Below are 13,397 nucleotides of genomic sequence, written 5' to 3'. Positions count from 1 at the left end.
AAGGTGTCTCTCCCTAACTTTCTTGATTTGGAGGCCCGAGGTTTTGATTGCTTTCTGGATGCTACGAGCAAAGAGGTTCCACGCATTGTGTTTGTTGAGGTCGACATCTTTTTTGAGCTTACCCAATGCTTTCTTGGTTAGATTCCTGAAAAGAGGGTCTTTGAATAGGTGTGCCCTTGTTACTAACAGTTTTTTCCCACCTCTTGGGGTCAGCTCCTCCCTTGTATTCTTCTTAAACCGTATGTGCAGAGAGGTATGTGATCCGAAAGGCTTTTTGTTGGGACTACCTTCACCTCCATCAACGACGGTATCTACTTAGCGTGCTGTGAACAATAGCATCTGTCTAGCTTAGAGGCAATGCGGGCATACTGGAGGGTTGTCTAGGTGAAACCAAGCGTGCTGTTTCATGGCCGACTTCCCATATGTCGATCATCGTCCACTTTTCGCACAAACTTTGCCATTTAGACCTTTCCAAGCTAGCCAACATACTAGAGGATCTTGTTCTATCCCTTCTCTTTTCTACCATATTGAAGTTGCCAACCAACAACCACTCATCTTCAATAGGAGCATCTCTAAGATGCATCCATAGTTTAGCTCTATCTTTTGCATGGCTAGGGCCGTACACATTCACAATGGTGAAGGGATGCCCTTCCCATCTGATTCTAATCCCCAGGATTCTCTGGATGGGTGGTTTAGAATCAACTTCGGCTCCAATTGCCTGTCTGGAATGTTGAGGACACCACTGAAACCGTTACTTCCTTCTCCATAGAATACTAGTTTCTTTCCACCTGCTTTCTCTTGCTATGGGCATCTAAGTGGTGTTCCTAGATGGCCCATCAGTTGACTGCCTTCTCCTTTTCTATTTCCTCCCAGAATAGGGTACTCTTCTTACGGGTTTTCAACCCCTTTATGTTCCAAGATTGGATAGTAAGAGACTCCATCATTAATGAGGGGTTCATTGGGATAGAGGAACGAATTCTTTAGCATCCGAATCATCCCCCCCCCCCCCCGCCCGCCCGCCCCCCTCTCCTTGGTCTCAGGAGAATCCGGGAGTTCTAAGTCGGGGGATCTCTTTTCTTGCAATGCTGCAAATGGATTGTGCAGTGGGACAGTGAACGCCCCTCCTTTCAAAGGGGTGGAGGATGGATTAGATTCTTTCACCTCCAATGTTCTTGCAACTTGAAGCACTTTGGAGTTTCTTGCCACTACCTTCACCCGTTTGGCTCTTTTCAGACCAGGGACTTGAAAAGCCATCATCGTTGTCACTGTCATAAGTTTCGGGGTAGCAACGGGAGTAATGATCATATTATTATTGTATGCACCTTCGGAAATTCGTTGTATGAGAATCGATTCCTCCACAATCTTTTCTTGCATTTTTGTATCCATCATACCTTCTTTATTTTTCCCTGCATTTGCCCCTTCGTTATTGCCTCCTTGCTTCTCCAACCCTTCCATCGGGGTTTCCATTTCACTAGGGGCCTGTGCTACCGGAGCTACAATACCATTAGACTTCAAGAGGCAATCCTTTGCGAAGTGTCCAAAGTTGTTGCATTCAAAACATGCTCCAAAGTATGTTCCAAAGTTGAGCGGAATAGTACAATCCCAGCTCCGACATTGATTACCATGCTCTTAGGTGGCGTTTTAGACACATCCCAGCCTATACAAACCCTGTTTGAGGTTTTTCCAAACGCTCTCTTGCTAGGTATAAATAAGGGAGTGCCCAGTTGACTAGCAAGCATCCTGAGATTTTCCCACAGCCAGCTAGGCAGTCCCACAAACTCAACCCAGACCGGATGAAACCCTTGTAGAGATTCAATTGAGTCGAACACTGGCTCCCAAGACACCACACAAACCGTAGTTCTATTAAATACTAGGGGACCTTTGTCAAGGATCTTTTCCACATCGGAGGCCTCTTTGAATATCATTGAACAAAATCCTTTAGCTAGGTAAAAAGTACTTTCAACTGCTCCTCCATGACCAAGAATTTGAGGGCCCTGAAGCCATTGAATCATCTCAAACCTGTTCGGGATTCTTCCACTGAACCGAAATACAAGCATTAGCTTAGCTTGCCTGTATAACTGTTTTTTAGTAAGTGCTGGTGGAATCACTACAGTAATAGCTTCGGCAACCTCCACATGCTGTGGCAAAGACTTTTTTAAAGCAGAAAAGGCCCGATCTACCAACCCGTCTTGCCCGGCCAACTGTAATCTGTTTGGGAGCAAGTTCTTTTATTGTTGTTGGGGCCGGACTCAATCATTTTGTTGACTTCCTTGAGCTCTTGCTGAAGTCTAGCTCTTGTATCTTGCAGTTTTTCGATATCTCCTTCACTCGACAACCCTTCTGATGAGCCTTTTCCACAATCCTTAGAGTTAGGCCCCTTAGTATGCTAGCAAACGAGATGCTTGGCCTGCGAGTTGCAGATGCACTTCACACCTTATTTACGTTCGTACAGATGGGACCCTGAGGAACCCCGTCTTTGAGGGTTTTTACCTCGAATTTGAACCCTTGAATTGAGCCCATTTTCTCTCTTGTTTCGTCATAGGGAACTTTTTCAATCGAAATAGTTTTGTCCTCTTTAATGGTTGAAGCCTTTGGCGAATTGGGGCTTGACATTTTCGCATCATACAACGGTCTCAAGACCAAGCCGTCGCCTTCATCCATTGGCACGGCTAACTCCATTTCGGGTATTTTACCTGTCGTTAACATTTGTGAAAATGCGACAATATTTTCGCTTACGGCCATATCGTCGAGCTCCATTACCAAGTGAGGCAAACTTACAATACTTGATTAACCTTTAGGGCAAAAAAGCTTTAAAGAGATAATAATCTCTTAGACAATAATCGCTTTCTTGGAGTTATGCTTTCTTGAAAATAACTGTAGGCTGGATACAAGAAGCAAAACAATAATTTTTTAGAAGAGATAATAATCGCTTAGATAATAATCGCAAGCTGCCAATAGCCAGAAAGGTTGAGGCAAGACAATAATCGCGAATACACCCGAAGCAGGAGAGAGTTGCAACCACTGCCGGGGCACTCGAGGAGAGCGAGATCTAGTCGCCGCTAAGGAAGCAAGCTTAAGGTAAGGCCCAAGGTAGTTGAAGCGGACTTCTTTTTTAATGTCCTTCAACACAGTCACTCAAGCCCTTGCTTCCGAACCCAACACCGTCAGCACAACCCTCAGACGTCCAATGAGACCCCCTCATGCAAACATCGCGTTACCCTCAGACTTTCATTGCGACAATAGTATTTTAAAACATATGATATCATAATAAAATATTATGTTATTTGAAAAGAAGTGTAACAATGAACTAATTAAATTACATATATTCCAAAGCATAAATAAAGTATATCCAGTTAACCATAAATCAAGCATCAATGTAAAAACTGTCACAAAAGTGTAGATTTATGAGCATTAGCTTGTATTAATGCTTGAACTTCTGACACCAAGTTAATCCATAGCCATGGCAGCTTGAAACTATGAAACCCTTACTAGCACAACATTGTGATACTTACAGTAGCAATTACTTCATCATAATTTAGAAAGCAACAATGAGAAATAGAATCCTAAGCTCTAGCATATATTCGAGACTTGCCAAAGTAGAAGCGTGTGATTAATCCATGTGTGGCACAAAAAATAAATTGTAGAGCTGTCTTGCAAAGTCAAGGTGATGTAGGATTTGGTATAAAACTCGCTAGAGTAGAAGCTCTCGAACAGGATAGCGGCAGGCTTCCGAAAGTCCTCGCCCACTTTGATAAGCAAAGAAGACCCTCATCCTTACTTCCCCACAACCTGAGCTTCGACACTGTGCTCACTTTTCCCGTACTTGTGTCTGCACCTCACAAAAGAGCATCCCTCATAGGTGCATGCCAACAATAATGTGAAGACATGTGCATTCTCAATGAGATCATGTTGTCAATGCAAACAACTAGATGCGAACCTCAGCTACAATCACATGATGTATGCTTAGGACACATGCCACTACAAGTTTCAGACTTCTTTCCGTCGCCAACAAAAACGAAATTTGCACCCATTGTGTGAGGGATACATTTTGCACACTTGAAAAACTTGCATGTGCATAGACACTGCCATGCAAAATCTGAGCATGCCGTCCACGCCCATCATCAGTGCAAATGGAGTGGATCTACATCTCTATTTACACTATGGGATCATTTTGTCATGCAGGTCGGAACATTAAAGAGATGCCAATCTCAGCACACCCGTAACGGATACATCTGACATGCGTGCAGATAAAATGTGCCATTCTAAATTTGAGTATGCTGTCCATGCAAGCATATTGGTGCTAATGGAGTGGATATGCATCTCTCTGTGTGTGCTTTCTTTTCTGCATCTTATCCAATGTGTGGATGTGTCCAGGGGGAGAAATGCTAAAGAGTAGAAAATGCAGATGTGTGGATCAACCACGTGCTGACGAGCTGAACGTTCACCAAGTTCGCAAAGAGGTCGTCGAACATATGGGATACAATCTCCAGGAAGTTCTCATTGAGGTATCTGATAGCACACTTGACATGAGTTTTCTTCATGGTGGGGGAGGAATTAGAGCGGCTTTTAAATAAGTATAGCTTGCAAAAGATCGATGTCAAAAAGAAGATGATGAGTTTTGGAGCCCAATATATAACGATATTGAGCATCATATCATTTTCGTGCATAAAACAATATAGAACAAGCTGAATTAGAGGAGGAAGAAGAGACGATGGCAAGGCCGCATGAAGTAATTAAGCAAAAGATGAGCTTTGGACTTAAAATACAGTGAGCATCATCATATCACTAGGATTGAGATTTTCCTGTAGAAACGTTATGTAAGAAGAAGAAGAAGAAGAAGAAGAGATGATCGCGGCAAGTAAAGCAAAAGCTGAGCTGGTGTATATAACTACTATGATCAATCCAAGATATGTACAAATAAGCTGGTGACCGCCTTGACCGGCACATGCACATCTCCTAAAATAATGATGAAAATAAGGGCTAGTGTACTATTTGATTCTATTAAAAACCTTCATTTTTCACATGTACCTTAACCTTGCCCTAATCAACAAAAGCAGTATAGCATGTGCAGACATCATCGTCATTCGTGACCCGTCTGCTCTCTCTCTCTTTTTCTCAAAATGGGAATTAAAATACAGATCAGAGAACCCATTTTTGCTTTGCTTTTATCAACAACACGTGAAAGGGTCAGCTTTCAAAAACAATAAGAAAGTGATAAAATTGTTAGGTTGAATTAAACTGGTATCAGTGTTTGGGAAAGGATTGCCTTAGCTTAGTCTGGAGCCAATTGAAAATCGAGACTAGCTAGCTGCAAACCATGGTAAACGGAAGAAAAACCGATGAAATATGTGAGAAAGTCGTCCAAAAATTTTGCAAATCTCAAAATTTATGCTAGTATTTTTGGTTTTCTTCTTTGTGAGGAGGAAACTAGATCAATAGCCGCTTAATAAAAGAGACTTTCTCGAATGTTAACACTGATGGGAATCAAGCTATAATATGCAAGAAATGTAAAGCCATGTGAATTTGTGAAATGAAAGGTGAAATCAAAAGAACTAATTAATATGTGTGTGTGTGTGTAGAATTTATTTGAATTATGAAAGGTGAAGCTTCACTTTACCATTCTAAAACAGTAGAATGCAAAAAAAAAACATATATGTGTGTGTGTGTGTAAAATTTACTAAAATTTTGCAAGGTGAAGCTTTACTTTAGCATGTCAGGATGTGAAATGAAGGTTAAGTCTCTATAATGCACTCAAAACAATGAAAGTCTCCCTAACCCAACACAACACTAAGGGTTTCTTTTAGAAAGGCAAAAACAGTAAATAGAGACATCGTCATTTGTGACCTCTCTCTCTCTCTCATCATGGTATTGTTCTCTCTCTCTCTCTCTCATCATGGTATTGTTATCTCTCTCTCCGTCTCTTTATCAGAATCGCAGACAAGAGCTGATCATGACGCACAAACAAGCTCAAAATGCAAATCATTTGACTCTCTCTCTCTCTCTCTCTCTCTCTCAAAATAGGATTGTGTTGTGCTCTCATGCAAGTCCGTGTAGGCGATCGCTTTATTTGTCTCTTGTAGCACATGAGCGCACAGGGTTCGCAGGGTGTCATGGTCTCGCAGGTTTGAATCAGGCAATTCTTGCACGCAGGTTTCTTGCTGCTTCGAGAAGGGGACATAAGTAAATTCTTTGTATGATGTCTCAAAGCAGCAGGGAACACAACTGCAGTGTGTATTGGACCTCGTCCTGATAATGGAGAACAGGGCAGCGGACGGGGGGGGAGAGTGATGTCATTTCGATAGAGCCTGCGATCTTGCGGGGTGGGTGTTGCCATGTGCTCTTTCCTGCTTAGTGAATGGAGTGGGAAAACTGCACAGGGCACCTAGTAGAGAGAGAGAGAGAGAGAGAGAGAGAGAGAGAGAGAGAGAGAGAGAGAGAGAGAGAGAGAGATTGTTGCGCAACTTTGTGTGCAGGCACAAAACCTCGCACTTGGACATCATGGTGGTAAGGATAACGTTGAAGAGCAGGGCGGGTAGGAGCATGTTTGTCCAATGGAAGGGGGGATAGGAGCATGTGAAGAGAGGAGGGACTTGCTGGTGGGGAGGGGGCCTTCATGATGAATACGAAGAGCTTGGTGAGGATGCGTATGTGCAGGGGCAGAAGGCAGGAGTCTCTTTGCGCAAGAACATGCAAGAAAGGACAGATTACATTTTTGGTAAGCTAACGAGAAGGAATCTTTAGTTAAATTAATATGTGTGTGTCTATAGAATTCATTAGAATTATGCAAGGTGAAGCTTCACTTTAGCATTCTAAAAGAATAGAATGCAAAAATAAACATATATGTATATGTGTGTGTTTTTGTGTGTGTGAAATTTACTAAAATTATGCAAGGTGAAGCTTCACTTTAGCATTGTAAAGCAATAGAACGCAAGAAAAGTAAAGACATGTCGAGATGTGAAATGAAAGGTAAGTCTTCATCATGGCACTAAAAACAATGAAAGTCTCCCTAACCCAACACAGCACTAAGGTTTCTTATAGAAAGCCAAAAAACAATTTAATCGATTGGGATATAAATTTTTTAATGAAATGGAGCCCATGCTCTTAAATAAGAGGAATTTTGTCACAAACTAAAATAACAGAAAATAGGTGAAAGAGGACGAAAAAGATTGTGTGTGACCCAATTTTCATTGGTCCTCTTTAAAGAAAGAGGTACACAATTGTCAACACCTTTCACAAAAACCTAAAAAAAATATTAAAAAACAAGTAGATTGTACATGTGTTCTCCATTCGATCGACTTGCATCCACGGTCCAAAATTTGCACCAAAAATACACTCACCCCACTATGGCCTTCTTCAGGCCAAAAATGCTCAAGCTTGATAAAGTCTTCACTTCCCTTGAGCTTCAAAAAGTTATCCTCAATGTGTTGGCAAAGACTTTGCATCGTTCACCTGCAAAACAGGTGCTTGCATGCACACACACAAATGCAGAGATGATAATATGACAGCATGTCCCCCCCGTCCCAAAAAAAAAAAAAAAACACACACATGCAGCCTACGCAATAGAAGACATATCTTACCCTCATCAATAGACTTTCTAGAGCCCACACACACACTAGAAGATACATCTTACCCTCAACAATATACTTTCTTTCCACGGCTTACCTGTCATACTGAAGATATACGCAAACACTAATGCACACGCACACAAGGTTCCAAGATCTTACCCTCGTCGAAATCGCAGATGCAGACGAAACACAAGAAGAAGGGGCTTCAATGATTAAACTATTCGAAACATTCTCCAAAAGACAAGTACGTTACTTCTCCCCATTCTAGTATATATCCACATATATACCTATTTTATATGTGGTGATATACATCTGCATATAAATTACAAATTTTGTTAAGCCTTGAACAATGTTGAATTATAAACTAACCCTCTATCTATCATCCGTTAGCTCTACTCTACCCAAGTTACTTTTTGTTTGTTGAGGGACGATAGGTCAGTCTATAAATTTGAAGCTTAAAAAATTTACCACTGACGAGCAATTACTCTACTCAAATTACTTTTTCTTTGTTGAGAGATGATAGGGTTAGTTTATAATTTAAAGCTTTGTTGCGAGAGCGAATCACACCATCTATAAAGTGCATGGAACACTACCTAGATCAACATAATGTCAATCCAAGACTAGATGACACGATAGGCGCACGGAGGCAATCTCTATAGCTTGTGAAGCTGAGACCATTCCACACATACAACACTCTGGAAGGCCAACTAAACCAAAATCAGGAATCTCACTGCTCTCAACTACACCACCCAACCCACATACACACAAACATAAGGAAACTCACCAAATCATACCAGAATCGTACGAAACTTGAGGAACACCACCCCCTCACTAGCATACACCTGTCCCAAAGCCTCTACATTCAAAATCCTCACTCCAAACGCATCTGTGGAAAACGTATATAAAGATAGACCAGAATTTCGAAAGTGCCCAAAACTGAAATCTATGAGTACCTATGTGTAGCTCATGTCGCGACGATTCTAACGACTACTTGCACACAGGAAATAGACATCTTTTGATACACTTGCGACCACAAATAGCTCGTAGATGCGTTAGCGCGTGTGATCTGTTTCACGTGGAATGCTTGGCGTTGTTGCATAGCTCTCTCCGAGCCTATCGCAATGGTGCAATCGAATCTCCAATGTGATGAAAGAGTAGGAAGTAGCATCGTGATGAAGCTCAGGCTCTCTCAATTTCTCTCTCACACAAAACCTTGATTAAGATAAAGTTCTCCTTACAAAATGACCTAGGTACCTTATATACTAAGGCTACCATAGGTTATACCAAAAATGGAGTTCAATGGATCAATGGCTTTGTATTTACAATTTGGAAGTGCCATTGCACACTGGCTCTACAACTAGAATAGCTACTCATTACAAATGATGTTTTTAACCAGAATACGCATCATTTAACAACTCTTAAAAAATAAGACTTTGGTACGAAAATTGAGTTATGCCGTAGTGTTCACCCATGGGTCAACACTCCCCCCCTCCAAATTCATGTCGTCCCTGAATGACCTGATTGTCAATGTCGATGCGGTCTTTGTTGTCGTTTTTGCTTTTATTGGCTCCATTGCTTGTACATTTGTCAAACCACAACAAGAACTATGACCCATGAAAATCATAATTTATGACGAACTTTATGTCCTTCACATCCAAGCCCCGAATTGTAACATCTGTTGTTTTCATTATGGGGCTATTGCCAGAGTTAAATTATGAAAGAACCCAATCTCGTTCAGCTTGACTCTTATCACCATGGATAGATAAAATTGCAAATCCATCCATTCGAAGTTGTCAAGGAACTTGATCACAACCTCTTTTTGTTCCCATAAGTACGATCACTTTACTTCCATCCATCACATGCTCTACTAAATCTGCCAATTTTGAGTATTTCTCATTCTTAGAAACAACTTCTACAATCTGTACGATTGAATGATTGGCTTTCAGATCTTGTGAACCAATGACAACTTTGTAAGGATTCTGTAGAAATTGTCTAGCTAAACCTTCAACTTCCTTAGGCCAAGTTTCACTCTAATACAAAGTCTGTCTGGTGATTAACTTTTAAATCTTGTGAACCAATGACAACTTTGTAAGGATTCTGTAGAAAGTGTCTAGCTAAACCTTCAACTTCCTTAGGCCAAGTTTCACTCTAATACAAAGTCTGTCTGCCAGGCCGAATCTAGGAGATAATTCATCAAGGACAAGATATGTAACCTTGCAAAGGTTGGTTTGTCTACCATTGAGCATATCAATCAAGCGGCCGGGTGTGGCTGTGACTATCTCCGCACCTTTTTGAAGATCCCTTATCTGTGGTCCCTTTGGTGCACCTCCGTAAACATATGTAAACAAAATCATTCGAATAGAATTTTAAACGCTATGTACAATGTACACATGTCCCTAGGGGCTCATATATGGATTATGTTCCTGTACTCCTCTTGTAACGCTATTATGAGTGCATATACTCTGAATTTTGTCAAAAAATTATCACAATCAAACACAAAAATCCAATGCAACTCACAAAAGATTGCCCTCTAATATTCATAATGACATTATCGCCTTGTGCATATGGCTTTTGAGACATAGCTCGTGAAGTTTCGTCATTTTCCTGTACCTTCTTCTCTTTGTACTGCTCAGGCATCTCTTCAGTCTTTCCTTTATCGGGATTATGGTTTTTTTATTTTCTTGTTTTTCTCAAGAAAATCTCAAAAAATAACTAAATACAACCAAAAATCAAGCCAACAAAAAGCAAAATCATTTGAATAGAATGTACACCTTACACTTGTCCCTAGGGGCTCATATATGGATTTTGTCCCCGTACTCCTCTTGTAACGCTATTATGAGGGCATATACTCTGAGTTTTGTCAAAAAATTATCACAATCAAACGCAAAAATCCAATGAAACTCACAAAAGATTGCCCTCTAATCTTCATAATATTAGGTTCACATTTAGAATCGCTCCCCCCCTCCTATTTGGAGTCCTCCCGGACAACAGGGTATCATCAAGGGTATGTGTCGTGCTTAGGCAATTAAAAATTGTACCGTTTGCTTGATTGAAGGTCGTAGAGAGATTTGGACTTCCTCTTTGGTTGCCTCTAGTTATTTTTCTTCCGAGCTTTTCCTGTGCATTCACTTTATCTCTTGATCTGTAAGCCTTGTGCAACATGCAGTGGTGAAGTGGTCAGGACATGGGTTTTTGGGAGGCAACAGTGAATGTCCTTGAAGGCCATTGGCACACCCTCATACTTGCACAGAGGAAAGTGACGGAGATTTTGAGAATCAGCTTCGATGGGTTGGGTAGGGAAGAGACGTTAATGTTCCTTGATATCGTGTGCTTCATGCTTGGAGAGCATGAGGATCGAGCTAAGAGACTATGGTGCAGTGAATATTCGGATGCAACAGTGATCTACCTTAAGACCCTTAGACTTAAGTGCTTGGTCAAGATTGATGAAAAAAGAAAGCTTACTATGCACGACGTTCTTCGGGATATGCGGCGAGAAATAGTGGTAGAACGTAGCCACGAGAATGTATGGGAATGTAGCCATTTGTGGAATGAGGATGATGTGCGTGTTGTTCTGGAACGTGGAAAGGTAAAGTTGGTGTGAAGTTGTGTGTTTTTCCATGTGACATGTTGGTACTGATATTCCTAAGTGGTGTAGGGAACAAGTGTGGTGCGTGGGGTAAAGCTTTTGACTTTGGAGGAAGGCAAGGATAAATTGGGTGTAAAGTCTTTTGTTGGCATGGATTTTCTACGGTTTCTAGTGCTATCTGGGAATGGTCACATCACAGGGGATTTCAACTCGTTTCCCAAGGAGCTCAGATGGTTTCAGTGGCATAGGTGTCCCCTTAAGTTTCTTCCTTCTCAGCTTACACTCAGGAAGGTTGTTGTCTTGGACTTGAGCAAGAGTCAGATATTGACTTTCTCAAGGTGGTCACAAGTTTGAGGTAATAGCAAAGCATGTGCCTTTCTCGTACCCATTTGCTAAGAGGTTTCTTGTGGGAATATTGTTTGCAATTGGTTGCTTTGCAGAATTTGCGGGAACTGATACTCACTGATTGCGAATTTATTCGCAAAGGACTTCTTGATTTCGGTGTCTCTTGCAAAAACTTAGAGAAGTTGGATTTGTCTAATTGTGAACACCTGGAGAGTGTACCAGAGTCTATCGACAGACTCATGAGCCTCATGATCCTCGACCTCGATCGGTGCGGGCGGCTGACAGCGCTTCTGGAGTCTATCGGCAGCCTCACGAGGCTCACCCGCCTCGATCTCCCTGGGTGCGAGGGGCTGACGACGCTTCCGGAGTTTATCGGCAGCCTCACGAGCCTCACCCGCCTCGACCTCCATTGGCGCGGGCGGCTGACGACGCTTCCGAAGTTTATCGGCAGCCTCAAGAGCCTCACCCGCCTCGACCTCCGTGGGTGCGGGCAGCTAACGGCGCTTACGCAGCCTCACGAGCCTCGACCTCCGTTGGTGCGGGCGGCTGACGGCGCTGCCGGAGTCTATTGGCAGCCTCACCTGCCTCGACCTCCGTTGGTGCGGGCGGCTGACGACGCTTCCGGAGTCTATTGGCAGCCTCACGAGCCTGACCGCCTCGACCTCCGTGGGTGCGGGCGGCTGACGGCGCTTCCGGAGTCTATCGGCAGTCTCACGAGCCTCTGTAGTGCAAAAGATCTCAAGGGGTAGGTCTGCTCAATTTTGAGTCTGTAGTGCAAAAGATCTCAAGGGAATCTATTGAGATTCTACCAAATAAACAAAGATCACTTGTTGCTTTTGCTTCATTTGTTTTAAAGGGAATTAGAAGAGATACTCTTTGTGTCCAGAGAAAAAATGGCTAGTATCTTTTGCATTTGCTACTCTCTTAAGTTATCACTAGAAGAAACTAATACATCTCTTTTTCTACCCTTTTTTTTTTTTTTTTTTGGGTAGAACGCACAATATGTGTGTATCTATGCTATTATAATGGGGGAAGGGATTCTAGCTCCCTTCTTCGGACACGTGTCATCACCTCTTTTCTTCGGTGAGTGATCCTTGCAGCCCGGCGTGAGAGAGAGAGAGAGAGAGAGAGAGAGAGAGAGAGAGAGAGAGAGAGAGAGAGAGAGAGAGAGAGAGAGAGAGAGACGCCTGTGGAGCAAGTCAATTGCAAGCTTCAGCCTTGGTCAATATGTCTCCTTGCACGAGTTGCTTCTAATTGTTACTCTTCGCCATTACACTCCCTCTCCCTTGCAGTTCTGTGTGCGCTCGCTTGCAGTCACTTTTTCTTGCCATGTGGTGCTAAATGCTTTCAAAGGCATGCTGCAAAGTTGCGCTCTTGCAACCACCGCCATAGGTTATGATTGGCTTGCCATCACTACCAGAGCATTGTTGAAGTGCCAATGAGCATGTTGCAACCGCCATCACTACCAGGAGTTGTTGGACAACTCCTCTGTTGTCGGATACCAGAGTGTTGCCATGGAGCTATCCCTCATGTATGCTAGTAGGCAACCATAGCATGTTGCACCCACCACAATATGTTGAGTCATGAGCAAAAACTGGTCACTTATTGACACTTGGGCAAGCAACGGTGTGTGTGTGTGTGTGTGTGTGTGTGTGTGTGTGTGTGTGTGTGAGAGAGAGAGAGAGAGAGAGAGAGAGAGAGAGAGAGAGAGAGAGAGAGAGAGATGCGCCTGCAATTGTGTCGCTATCATTGTAGCCCCCACCCCACACAACACATGCACGCCCACCTTAGAACTCATAGCACTTGGAACTTGGAAGTATAGCTTTGATGATCTCCATTGGCAGGCCGAGCAGCCCCAAAGGATCCCTTCTTGTATGATCTTGTATTCATAGTCAATCAAC

General features: G+C 42.5%; 1 long non-coding RNA gene and 2 pseudogenes across 1 annotated transcript in view; 2 read left to right on the top strand and 1 right to left on the bottom strand.

Annotated features, from left to right (window-relative positions):
* LOC147456806 (uncharacterized) overlaps positions 1–13,397 on the top strand; it is a 97,272-nt gene that overhangs the window by 58,351 nt on the left and 25,524 nt on the right. The gene's annotated exons all lie outside the window — the stretch shown is intronic.
* Positions 9,170–9,919, bottom strand: LOC147456808 (DEAD-box ATP-dependent RNA helicase 20 pseudogene; annotated as a pseudogene).
* LOC147456807 (disease resistance protein RPP2B-like) lies at positions 9,976–12,245 on the top strand (annotated as a pseudogene).

This window comes from Adiantum capillus-veneris, chromosome 5 (assembly GCF_014529385.1).
Source record: "Adiantum capillus-veneris isolate H3 chromosome 5, ASM1452938v2, whole genome shotgun sequence".
NCBI classification, from domain to species: Eukaryota; Viridiplantae; Streptophyta; class Polypodiopsida; order Polypodiales; family Pteridaceae; genus Adiantum; species Adiantum capillus-veneris.
The sequence above is the reverse complement of the archived record's forward strand: the minus strand, read 5'-3'. Positions and strand labels throughout refer to the sequence as shown.